The sequence below is a fragment of the Bos javanicus genome, chromosome 3 (genome assembly GCF_032452875.1).
Source record: "Bos javanicus breed banteng chromosome 3, ARS-OSU_banteng_1.0, whole genome shotgun sequence".
In the NCBI taxonomy this organism is placed as follows: Eukaryota; Metazoa; Chordata; class Mammalia; order Artiodactyla; family Bovidae; genus Bos; species Bos javanicus.
Window position 1 is genome coordinate 74,342,092 of NC_083870.1, and position 13,224 is coordinate 74,355,315.

Here is a 13,224-nt window from a genome sequence, read left to right on the forward strand (position 1 = left end):
CCTTTGGCTCAGAGCATTCTCGTAGTCCTGAGTAAGTATTGACCACTCTTTGTCATCCTGGAACCTGGTTAATAAATCCCTTTCTTGAACTTTGTTCATGTTTTCTGGGTCATTCTCTAATCCCCATATAGGCTGGGAAGTTTAGCTATGTTCATAAATCTGCTTGGATATGGAGATACTCACTGATTAGCATCCAAATAATTAAATAACTGTATACCCCCATCATTTTTCAGGAATTTAAATGTATATGTGTTGAGCTTTTCTAACTCATGTCATTATTCTTTCAGTGATAGAATGGACATGGTACACTGCTCTGTGAAGAATACCTCATTGCCTTTCACAGTTCTCTGAGTTTCATAGTGTTGACTAAAAATACCTTTTCACTAGAAGAGCCTAGAAGAACAGCACTCAAGAGAGTTGTGTTTTCCATCACATTGATTTCAGTCAGTAGACTCCACTGCATGGTCGAGTTGCATGCTGCTAATAAATCAACAAACATTACATCTGTTTTCACCTGCATTCAGTCTTTTATCTGTGCCCAGTGATGTTTCACGTTAAATTTTAGAAGAGTTGCCTTTTCTTTCTTTGCTTTGTTTTGGATTATTTTATTTAATACATTTACCAATGACCAATCTCTTGAAAATCTACTGATTTTCTGATGATCTATGTAACATATACTGATGATCTATGTAACATATATAGGAAAATAATTTTATTTCTTGCAAGAAAAGTATTATATTTGCATTGACTCCGTTCTTAGACTGTGAAAACCAACTTTTTAACAATATGATCAGGCTGAAGTTCATAGCTTTCACTAGTGCCACAAAGAAGTCAAATGTAAAACACTCCTATTATAAAAGTTCACTGGCTGGTCACTGAATTCTGTTCACCCAGGCTGGTGATAGTGCTTAAACCAAACAAACAAAATAAGTAAATAAAAGTAAATCTTATGCCATAACATTAACTCCTGAATATAGGTTGGCTCCAAGTATTAAATTAACCTGGTAATTATGAGAATTGCTGATGGTGTCTAATGCTAAAGCACATGTTACAGGCAGTTCTCACTTGGCAAGAATATAGTTCCAGATTAACAGTTGAGGAATAACAGGAAATTTTATAGCTAGATGCAAAAAGTGATAAGAGCAGAGGCAATGCATAAAGGATATTGTACTAGTCAGGGCTTTCCAACCAAAGCAATAGTCTACTGAAAAAAAAAAAAAATAGTCGACTGAAAAAAAGTACACAGTGTGAGAGTTGTGAGTTGAGTTTTATTTGGGGCAAAATGAGGAATAAAGTCTAGGAGAGAGTGTTTCAGATAGCTCGGAGGAACTAATCCAAAGAAGTAGGGGGGAAAGGTCAGTATGTACATGATTTTGGTGAAGGGGAATATATGCAATCAAGCACACATTTTTGCAGAAAGTTGTTGCTAGTCTTGGGAAGGTTTAGTGCTTTTCTAGATGTGAAGAGATACAAGAATTTGGGCTCATAAAATCTGCTGAAAATATCTAACTATCTGTCAGCACCCAGAGAACAGAGTGCCTCATTCCTTATTTCCACCCTAAACTCCATTCAGGATGTGTTGAAAGTCAGCAGCTGCTGCAGCTAATGATTTAATTCTTGTAGAGGAAGATGGCAGGTGCCAATTTTTAGTTGGCACAGTAAAACAGTGACATAAGGAATAGGCTCATGTGATTAGAGAGGTTGAAAAGTCATACCATTTGCAGTTCACACACTGGGGACCCAAGAAGTCTATTGGTATAAATTCCAACCTGAGTCTAAAGGCCTATGAACCAGGAGTGATGATGATCTAAGTTTCGGCAGGAGAAGATTGATGGCTCAGCTTTAACAGTCAGGCAGAGAGACAGAATTTGCCATTGCTCCATTTTCTTCTACTCAGACCCTTGATGGGTTGCATAATGTCCACCCACATTAAGGGAGGGCACTCTGTTTTATTCAGTCCTTCAGTTTAAATGCTAATCTCTTCCAGAAACACTCTCACAGACACAGCCAAAAACAATGTTTAACCAGATATCTGGCCATCCTGTGGTTCAGTCAAGTTGACACATAAAATTAACCATCACAGGCGCCGAATCTAGCTTTAGAAGATCTGATTTGAAGTCCTGACTGTATCACTACTTATGTCCTTAAGCTTACATTGCTTCATCTGAAAAATGAAAGTAATAACTAGCCACTCACTGGGTGATAAAGTAAGTGGTTAGAAATACATGCAAACGCGCCTTGTAAATTTTCAAACACTCTAGAAATATAAGGTACTGTTACTTCTGTTTTTTATTAGTGCTATCCAGGAAGCTATCAAGGCCAGAAAAGTATAAATTTAAGACAAAGTTTAAATTTGTCTTAAATTTATAATTTGTCAGGAATTCCCTGGCAGTTCAGTGGTAAGAACTCCTTGCTTTCACTGCTGAGGGCCTGGGTTCAGTGCCTGGTCACAGAACTAAGATCCTAGAAACCAAATGGTGTGGCCAAAAAAAAAAAAAAAAACAAAAGGCAAAACCTTTGTCAAAGTGATTTCACTGCAGGGAACAACATAAACAAGCTTAAAGAGCTATCTATGCTTTTGGATATATTTCTAGATAAAATATCACCAAAAAATATTAAAAGAAAGCCTGTACTAAAGAGGTTATGCAAAACAGGATCCATTCAATAAGGATTCATACAGATAGGCAAACCCAGCAATGCCTGAACTGTTATCCAAGCAAACTGTCTCAAAAATTAAAATAAGCAGTTGGAGTTACTACCTCAATACCAGGACAAGTAAATGTCGTAGGAGTACTAATCCTGGAGCACCTATATGCCGGGGTCCTGCCCCGGCTGATCCAGGGTATTCGAAGCGGGGACGGCGTCGGCGACCTATTTATTTAAATATTTTATCAAAGATATAAAGAGTAATAGGATGAGGATAGCTCAGTAGGAAAATTCAGTGGAGAAAAGAGGCTGAGTGGCTTGGTTTACGCGGGAGACCAATAAAACTTCAAGACAAGAAGTTTGCACCACTTACGTAGGCCGCAGGCGTCCTTCCGTTCTCCCGAAGGAGAGGAGACACTGAGGCCTCCCGAAGGAGAGGAGACACTGAGGCCTCCCCGGTCGGATCTTAGAAGCCCAGGCATAATTAGTAAGCATGGTGGGTTCCGCGCTCCAGATGGAGACTCAACCAGAGTGAGAGAGAGAGCGACATGGGGAGACCAGTATTTCGAGAAACTGATCCCAATTCTTTATTTTCCATGGTCTACTTTTATACACTGAGATGTTATACAAAAGTCACGTGGGGAAAGCAGTCCTGACTTTTATTAAAGTCAGGTGCTTCACACAAATGTATACAGAGGTCTTAGGGGTGTTACATCATCTTCTGGCCAGGGGGACCTGCTGACAATTTACGACCCTCTCCTTGTGACAGCGGTCAGTCAATCAGGACACTTATTTCTCTAGGGCTGATTATTCTCAAAACAGACGCCACCCAAATAAAGTTACATTCCTACAGGGTGAGGGTGTAGTGGGTTTTAGTTAAGGAAAGAATTTACTTAGCCTAAGGTCTAACGTGATTAATATCAAAGGTTAATTCTATATATTCATTAATGTGTGTAAGGGCAGGGGATATGGAGACTTAGCAACAAACATTGGCTCAACAAATGAAAAACCCTTCACCAACACAATTTCTAATTAGCCCACTATACTTATAGTTTTCTAACTTCTCTAAAGAACCTGTTTTTAGAGGGTTTAAAGCATCTTGTGCCTCTCACGGTTGGGAGGCTGTGAGCAATCACATGTGGCCGGAGGAGCCTGTCAGGCAGGCTAGAGAACCTTCAGAGGAGTTTGTAGGTTAAAACACTCTTGTCACACCCAAGAGTTTTTATTGACTGGAGCTCTAGGTTAACTCCTTCTCCAAAAGAGGTGGTGGGGGACAGCCCCCCGTAAAGTCAGAGATGTAGGTGAGAGCACAAAGTAGTAAAGTAGGCAGGCTCTGGTTATGGGGGTAGATGCTCGAGGAGTTCCAGGGGGACTCCTGAGGCTCGATCCCGCCTTTGCGTATGTCGAGCCTCCTTCCTCATGACCTTTGTCACGGGCGGAGTACCTGACTCTGGCCCCCAACACCTATATGTTCTTTTTTTTTTTTTTTTTTTTAAAAATTTACAATATTGTATTGGTTTTGCCAAATATCAAAATGAATCCGCCACAGATATACATGTGTTCCCCATCCTGAACCCTCCTCCCTCCTCTCTCCCCATACCATCCCTCTGGGTCGTCCCAGTGCACCAGCCCCAAGCATCCAGTGTCGTGCACCGAATCTGGACTGGTGACTCCTTTCGTATATGATATTATACATATTTCAATGCCATTCTCCCAAATCAACCCACCCTCTCCCTCTCCCACAGAGTCCAAAAGACTGTTCTATACATCAGTGTCTCTTTTGCTGTCTCGTATACAGGGTTATTGTTACCATCTTTCTAAATTCCATATATATGTGTTAGTATACTGTATTGGTGTTTTTCTTTCTGGCTTACTTCACTCTGTATAATAGGCTCCAGTTTCATCCACCTCATTAGAACTGATTCAAATGTATTCTTTTTAATGGCTGAGTAATACTCCATTGTGTATATGTACCACAGCTTTCTTATCCATTCATCTGCTGATGGACACCTAGGTTGCTTCCATGTCCTGGCTATTATAAACAGTGCTGTGATGAACATTGGGATACACGTGTCTCTTTCCCTTCTGGTTTCCTCAGTGTGTATGCCCAGCAGTGGGATTGCTGGATCATAAGGCAGTTCTATTTCCAGTTCTTTGCTATATACCTGTGAATACTCAGTTAAACAAATAATTTATTGAGAAAATGGAATAAGCCATTGCTTATGTCAGTGACAGAAAAGACATCCACAGAAAAAGAAAGAATAGTGATGGAAATGAGCACACAGAATAGTTCCTCCTTTAAAAGCTGTGTGGACTTAGGCTTCCCAAATCCCAGACCTGTCATTCTCCTAGCTACTATCATTCCTTACACCAAAGCTGTCAGGTTTCTGAAGAACAGAAAATCTTCCATTGCGCTCTCTGGATACTGAGTGCACTGAGAGAGACACAACTTAACTATTCTACCTGAGTCTTGATTCTTTCTTCCCTAACAGAGCTAGCTTCTACTGGGAATGCTCTTACACAGCAATGATGAGAAAGGAGAGTTGGAGAAAAAGATTATCACAAATTTGAACTAAGGGTAAAATAGTGAAAATAAATAACAAAATCTAAGTTAGAAACAATTTCCCTGGATGAGAATTTTTTCTCCCAAATCTTAAGTTGGTTAAGATTCTACCAGTTTATCAGTCATTTAGGCTCAAGAATATGATCATCTTTGATCATCTTTGCTTCCTTTATCCCCAAAAGTTACTAACTGCCAAACCTTATTATTTATAAGCACCTCTTTTCTCTTTCTTTTTAGTCCCTCTTTTAACATTCTAGTTTGTTTCCAAATTATTTTTATGAAATCATTACAATAGCATCCCAGCTGGGCTAGGCCCCCATATCAAAGCTTTCTCATAGTCTAATTTGTGCAGCACTAGATCCAACCAGTCCATCTTAAAGGAGATCAGTCCTGGGTGTTCATTGGAAGGACTAATGTTGAAGCTGAAACTCCAATACTTTGGCCACCTGATGCAAAGAGCTGACTCATTTGAAAAGCCCCTGCTGCTGGGAAAGATTGAGGGCAGGAGAAGGGGACGACAGAGGATGAGATGGTTGGATGGCATCACTGACTCAATGGACATGGATTTGGGTGAACTCCGGGAGTTGGTGATGGAAAGGGAGCCCTGGTGTGCTGTGGTTCATGGGGTTGCAAAGAGTCGGACACAACTGAGCGACTGAAGTGAGTGAGTGAGTGACCCAATGTATCTCCCCTGTTCACATCACTTTCCAAAGCAAAATCCTTCAGTGGCTCAACAACACATACAAAATCAAGTCCAAACTTCCTAGGTTAAAAATTAAAAGTCTGAAAATTCCAAGTGTTTGAGAGTTGTGATGCAATAGGAATACACAGATACTGATGGTGGAAGTAAATAGGTAGGCTATTTTAGAAAGCTGATTCTCAGAATCTAGTAAAATAGTATATGCACATGCTGTAACCCCCAAATTCTACACAAACAACAGTCATTATGATAAATAAATTGTGGTGTGAATATCCATATACTGGAATACTTATTTAAAAAAAACACAAACTACAAATACATTCAACTGTGTGTATAATCTCATCAATAATACTGAATAAAAGGACTTAGACACAAAATAATAGATACTATCAAATGACATTTCTATAGAATTCAAAAACATGTAGCATTAGCCTGTGGTGTTAGAAGTCAGTAATGTCTCCTTTAGGGAGAAAGAAAGGCACAGCATTTAAGAAGGGGCATAAATGGGTCTTTTCGTGTGTTGATAATGTTCTATTTTTGAGATCTGGTTTCTCTGGTGTGTTAACTTTGTAATAATCCACTAAGATGTATATTTATGTTTTATTCATTCCTCTGTACTTTTTAAAAAAAATATACATTCCTAGCTTTGCTCTCAAGGTTGGCCACAATCTTCTCCCCATCTGTTTCTCTAATCTCACTGTGTCTCAAACTGCCTTGCTAAATGGTATGCTTCAAATATATCTTAGTCATTTCAGGCCACTATATAAATTATCATAGACTGGATGGCTTAAATAACATTTATTTCTCACAGTATGGAGGCTGGAAAGTACCTGCAGTTTTGATGTCTGGTGAGGGCTCGCTTCCCGGTTTGCAGATGGCCATCTTTTTACTGTGTCTTCACATGATGGAAAGCAAAGAAAGGAGGAAACCACTTTTATATCTCTTTTTTAAAAGAACACTAATCCCTTAAAAAGACTTCACCCAAGGAGGGGACATATGTACACCTATGGCTGATTCATGTTGATGTTTGACAGAAAACAACAAAATTCTGTAAAACAATTATTCTTCAATTAAAAAATAAATAAATTTTCTAAAAAATACTTTACCCACATAATATAACTACGTCCCAAAGGTCCCATCTCTTGATGCGCTCTCATTAAGGATCAGGGTTTCAACATATAATTTTAAGATAAGGCCAGTAAAAAAAAAAAAATCTAATCCATAACAAACTACACAAATGTATTCACTCATCCCAGAAGAGGTTCTATTATTATTCTTTTTTTTGAATTTAAATTTATTTATTTTAATTGGAGGCTAATTACTTTACAATACTGTATTGGTTTTGCCATACATCAACATGAATCCACCACAGGTGTACACGTGCTCCCCATCCTGATCCCCCCTCCCACCTCCTTCCCTGTACCATCCCTCTGGGTCATCCCAGTGCACCAGCCCCAAGCATCCTGTATCCTGCTTCTAACCTGGACTGGAGATTCGTTTCTTATATGATATTACACATGTTTCAATGCCATTCTCCCAAATCATCCCACTTTCTCCCTCTCCCACAGAGTCCAAAAGACTGTTCTATACATCTGGGTCTCTTTTGATGTCTCGCATACAGGGTTATCGTTACTATCTTTCTAAATTCCTTGTTATTTTGCCAATGCTGTTTCTCACCAGGAATTATCTTTTATATCTCTTCATATCAAAATCCTATCTGCATTGGCATAAAAACAGATGTGCACGCATGCTCAGTCATGTCCAATTCTTTGCTACCCCTTGGACCGTAGCCCTCCAGTCTCTGCTGTCCATGGAATTTTCCAGGCAAGAATTCTGGAATGGGTTGCCATTTCCTACTTCAGGGTAAAAACAGACACACAGACCAGATGGAAAAGAATAGAAACCCAGAAATAAACCCACACTTATACAGTCAATTTATAACGAAGGAGCCAAGAATATACAATGGGAAAAGGACAGTCTCTTCAATAAATAGTGTTGGGGAAACTTCATAGCCATATTCAAAAGAATGAGACTATACCACTATTTTACACCATACATAAAAATCAATTCAAAATATATTATCAACTTGAGACCATACAATTTTACTTACTTACTTTAAAACTTCAGCTTCTTTCAGTAGGACTTCAAACCATAAAACACCTAGAACATAGGGGACATGATTTTTGCACCGGTCTTGGCAAAGATTTTTTTTAAATTTAGTATCAAAAGAAAAGGCAACAAAAGCAAAAATAAGTGGGACTACATTAAGCTAAAAGGCTTCTGCACAGCAAAGGAAACCATAAACAAAATTTAAAGACTATATATGAAGTGGAAAAAAATAACTGCAAATCATTATGTTTGATAAGAGGTTAACATTCTAAATATACGAAGAATAAATATACCTCAACAGCAATAAAACCAAACAATCTGATTAGAAGAACTAAACAGACATTTTTCCAAAGATGATATACAACCGGCCAACGGGTATATGAAAAGGTGCTCAACGTTACTAATCATCAGGGAAACACAGATCAAAGCCACAGTGAGGCATCACCTTATACCTGTTAGAATGGCTACTTTCAAAACATCAAGGGATGACAAATCACAGACGTGGAGAAAAGGAAATCCTTGTATACTGTTGGTGAAAATGTAAAGTGGTGCAGCCCTTATAGAAAAAAGTATAGAGATACCTTGAAAATCAAAAATAGAACTATCTTATAAACCAGCAATTCCATTTATATGTCTGAAGGGAAAAAAAATCACTATCTTAGAAATCGCAAAACAGTGGAATATTATTCAGCCATGAAAAGAAGGAAATTCTTCCATTTGCAACATGAATGGACATTCAGGGCATTATGCTAAGTGAAATAAGTCAGAGAAAGACTGAATGATCTAACTTATATGTGGAATCTAATATATGGGGGTTTTGCTCAGACTCCAAGCAATTCTCAGACGCAGGCTAGGTGTTTTATAATTTAACTTAATTCTGACACTTTCTACCCAAATATAATTTTAGATTCCACGAGTTAAGGGATCAATCCCAGAAGACTGTCCTCCACTCCAGGAGCCAATCACAAATCCAGGTTTGTACCTATGCTTCTGATTAACTGGCTATAAATCAGAGGTTTCCATAGTCCCCTCTTTGGGTTCTATTAATTTGCTAAAACAGATCACAGAACTCAGGGAACTAGTTTACTTGCTAGATTGTAGTTTATTACAAAAGATATTAAAGGATATAAATCATAGCCTCACGAAGGGACACGTAGGGTGAAGCCCTTAAAATTTCTATTGGGGTTTGAAGCCTGAAATGATGGTATGTAGAAGCATTTTGGTTCAGTAACTGGAAGTTCTCCAAATGTCCTCCTTTGGGGTTTAAAAGAAGCTTCATTATATAGGCATGGTTAATTGAATCATTGGCCACTGGTGATTGATTCAACCTCCAGCCCTTCCTCAGAAATCAGGGGATGGGATTGAAAGTTCCAATCCTTCATTTAGGTTGGTACCCCTAGTAACTATCCCCACCCACATTTTTAGGAGACTTCCAAAAGTCACCTCATTAACATAAACTCAGCTATGGTTGAAAAAGACTTGTTATGGATAAGAAGACACTCATTTCCCCTTTATGGCTCTTAAGTGTTTTCAGGAACTGAGGATAAGACACCAGATATTATAACAAGAGATGTTCCCATTGCTCTTACCACTGAAGAAATTCCAAGGGTTTTGAGAACTGTTAGCCAGGATCATAGACAAAAGCCAAATATGTATGAGAAATACATCTGAATGACCAGTTTTGTATTTCCTACAAATCACCTCCAACTCCAAAAGAGGACCTAAAATAATCTAGATAGTCTATCCATTTGACCACAGTGCTTGGTACAGAGAAAGACAAGAATTAATAGAGCTGATGGAATAATAACAATTATTAAAATAACAAACATTACCCCATTTAACCCCCAAACACCCCCACTGGGACATCTGCTCTCAAAACGAAGCAGCAGCTTTGAGAGAAAAGAGAAGCTTTGATTGGATTCAGTATGTAAAAATCCGATAACTGTAACTGCCCTATCCATTAGGCTCACAAAGTCAGCCTGAGGATCGAAGCAACCCAGAGGGGGCTCTTGATAATGTAACATGAACTCTGAATCAAGTTACACATGAAGCCAGGCTTACTTGTGAACTTTTCAGTTGCATGAAAACTCACCTGTGGACTTTTCCCTGTTTTGACTTAAGCCAGTTTGAGTTATTGTCACTTGGAACAACAAAATTTATAACTGATATAGAAATTGATACCAAAAGTGGGGTGTTGTCAGAGACAAACACTAGAATGTGGAAGAGACTGAATCCACGTTAAGTACTTGGTAGGAAACAGATCCTTAGTGGACTACGTAAATAGGATCAGAGAAGTGCATGCAATGCAAGTCTAGCTTTTGACATGTTAGGAAATATTAGCTGGGGCTTCTGGGAAAAAGGAGCATTGATGCTTCACATATATTTGATGGTATTGAAATATGTAAGCCACACTATTACCTATAATACAGTCAGAATTTTTCAGTATTTCAAATCTGTCTAGTCCTTCTAGAATTCTTTAGTGGCAACAAAACATGACCAACAAGGTATGATTTAGGTTCAGTATGAAAAAAGGAAATCTAAGTAAGTAACCATATGGTCATAGATTATTTAAGTAAAACAACAACTGGTTTTGGTGCTTTCGTTCAAAAAAAAAAAAAAAGTAAACAGACATTCCAGGGAGAAGAATTAAGGAAGCAAAAATTTTACTCAATACTTTTAGTGATTAAAATAATTATTTTAAGGAGTAGACTCCAGGGAATTTATAAAAGTCCTTAATTAAACAACACTTCCCCTTTGAAAAGTTGGATTTCAAAATTTAGGCATGGACTTCCCTGGTGGTATGGTGGATAAGAATCTGCCTGCCAATGTAGGATACACCAGTTTGATCCCTGGTCCAGGAAGATTCCACATGCCACGGAGCAACTAAACCTATGTGCCACAACTACTGAGCTGTCGCACCTTGAGCCTGAGCTCTGCGATAAGACAAACCACTCCAATGAAAAGCCTGCACACTGCAACCAAGAGTCCTCCCACTTGCTACAACTAGAGAAAGCCAGTGTACAGTAGTGAAGACACAGAACAGCTAAAAAAATAAAATTAATTAATTTTAAAAATAAAATAAAATTCAGGCACACACACATATATATATGTGTGTGTATATACATACACATGTATGTGTGTATGGGTGTTCACCCATACATATGTATGTGTGTGTGTGTATATATATATGTATATGTATATGTGTGTGTGTATATATGTATGTGTATATATGTACATATATATACACACACACATATATATATATGTGTGTGTGTATATATATATATAGCAAGCAACAGTGATTTTTCCTAAACTCCTCAGTAGTCCTGTATGTATAGTGATAAAGCTGGTCATTTTTATTTGGTGATAAGTGTTTCTTAGTCCTAGGGCATTATAATCACATGCATGCATGCTAAGTCACTTCAGTTGTGTCCAACTCTTTGTGATGCTATGTACTGTAACCCTCCAGACTCCTCTGTCCATAGGATTCTCCAGGCAAGAATACTGGAGTGGGTTACCATGCCCTCCTCCAGGGGATCTTCCTGATCCAGGAATCAAACCTGTGTTTCCTGTGCCTCCTGCATTGCAGGCGGATTCTTTTACCCCTGAGCCACCAGGGAAGCCCACTTAAAATCACAAACTTTATTATTAAAAAGTTTTAGCTCACCTCAAATACTTTCTGTGCTATTTGGGGAAATTGTCTAGGGGAAAATTCACATAAGAGTAAACCCAATTTAACAGAAAACACGACGAATTGTTGATGAAGTGCTTTATAAGTGCATGCGTTTGGCCCAGAGGAAGCATCGGACTGACTCTGGGAGTGGGAGGCAGAGAGAAAGATGCAGTATCTCCTTCTCTGCCTGCTTGTGTTGGATAAATGGATCATTTTATTGTCAGGTTGGCTGAGACTGAATGTCAACATTACACAGGAAGGTCCCAAAGGTATGCAGTACAGGGGAGTCTATTCCAGCTTCCTTCACTTGATGCTATTAAATGAGCTCACAGTCTCTGAGATAAAAGTTAGATAAACTGAAGGCCAATAAGTGCCTAGTTTTATAGCAGTAGTTTAAGTTCAAACTCTTAATTTTTTTAAGAGTTTATATATATTTCTATGGAAAAACCTTATCTAAAACAACACTCTAACAGATGAAATTTACCAGAGAAAATAAACAATATTTACTTGTGAATTTCTGGACTGATTGGTAAAGTTCTTTTCCCTTTCAATAAGGATAGCAACAAGTCACTTAGAATGTATGAAAAGTCTAAGCCCTAATAACAAATGGCAATTTAATTTGAAATATCAGAAATACATTCTGTGTTCATTTAGAAAATTTTGACTAGGGTTACATATAAAGAACATTCATCTACTCACTCCACAAAAATTTATTATCTATATTATATGCTAGAAAACCATGGTTCCTGCCTCTGCAAAAATCTGTTTAGCATAGGAGAAATTTTTGCTGCTCTAAATACCTGTGATTATCATGTGTTCAATAGGTACCACACTTTAAGAAGAACATGATTAAATAATAAACATTCTTATTTAGTAATATTTAGTAATATAATATAATTTTGGGCTTCCCTGGTGGCTCAGAGGTTAAAGCGTCTGCCTCCAATGCAGGAGACCCGGGTTCAATCCCTGGGTCGGGAAGACCCCCTGGAGAAGGAAATGGTAACCCACTCCAGTATTCTTGCCTGGAGAATCCCATGGATGGAGAAGCCTGGTAGGCTACAGTCCACAGGGTCGCAAAGAGTCAGACACAACTGAGTGACTTCACCTTCACCTTCAATATAATTTCAAAAAAGTTCATATATGTAATCAATGATCGTATCCAGTATGTTTACCGACTGGTACAGCGAGGTCCCAACAAACCAAAATGTAGGTAGAACAGGATTGATTTTGGAAGAAATCTGTGGTATACACAATCCTAGCCATTATGTTCACTTGTGTGTGTGGTTTGCAAGTTTCCACAGAACCAGGGGCAAGATCTTAAAATGCAATGATTCCTCCTACCATAACAAAGATGAGGATGAGGGCTAAAAAGAAATCATAATATTGGCAAATATAAGTTTATCATTAATTCATATTTACTACACATGTACCATGTGTCAGAAAGTGTGATTGGCACTTGATCAAGAAGTTGCAGGCTGCTAAGGAGTAAATATGAAATAAAGAAGATTAAGTGGCAACACTGATTGTGGTAAA

General features: G+C 38.3%; 1 non-coding gene across 1 annotated transcript; it reads left to right on the forward strand.

Annotated features, from left to right (window-relative positions):
* The first annotated feature begins 12,597 nt into the window (after positions 1 to 12,597).
* Positions 12,598 to 12,669, forward strand: TRNAW-CCA (transfer RNA tryptophan (anticodon CCA)). Its single transcript has one exon. It is a non-coding gene; the product is annotated as a tRNA-Trp (tRNA).
* The last annotated feature ends 555 nt before the right edge of the window (positions 12,670 to 13,224 follow it).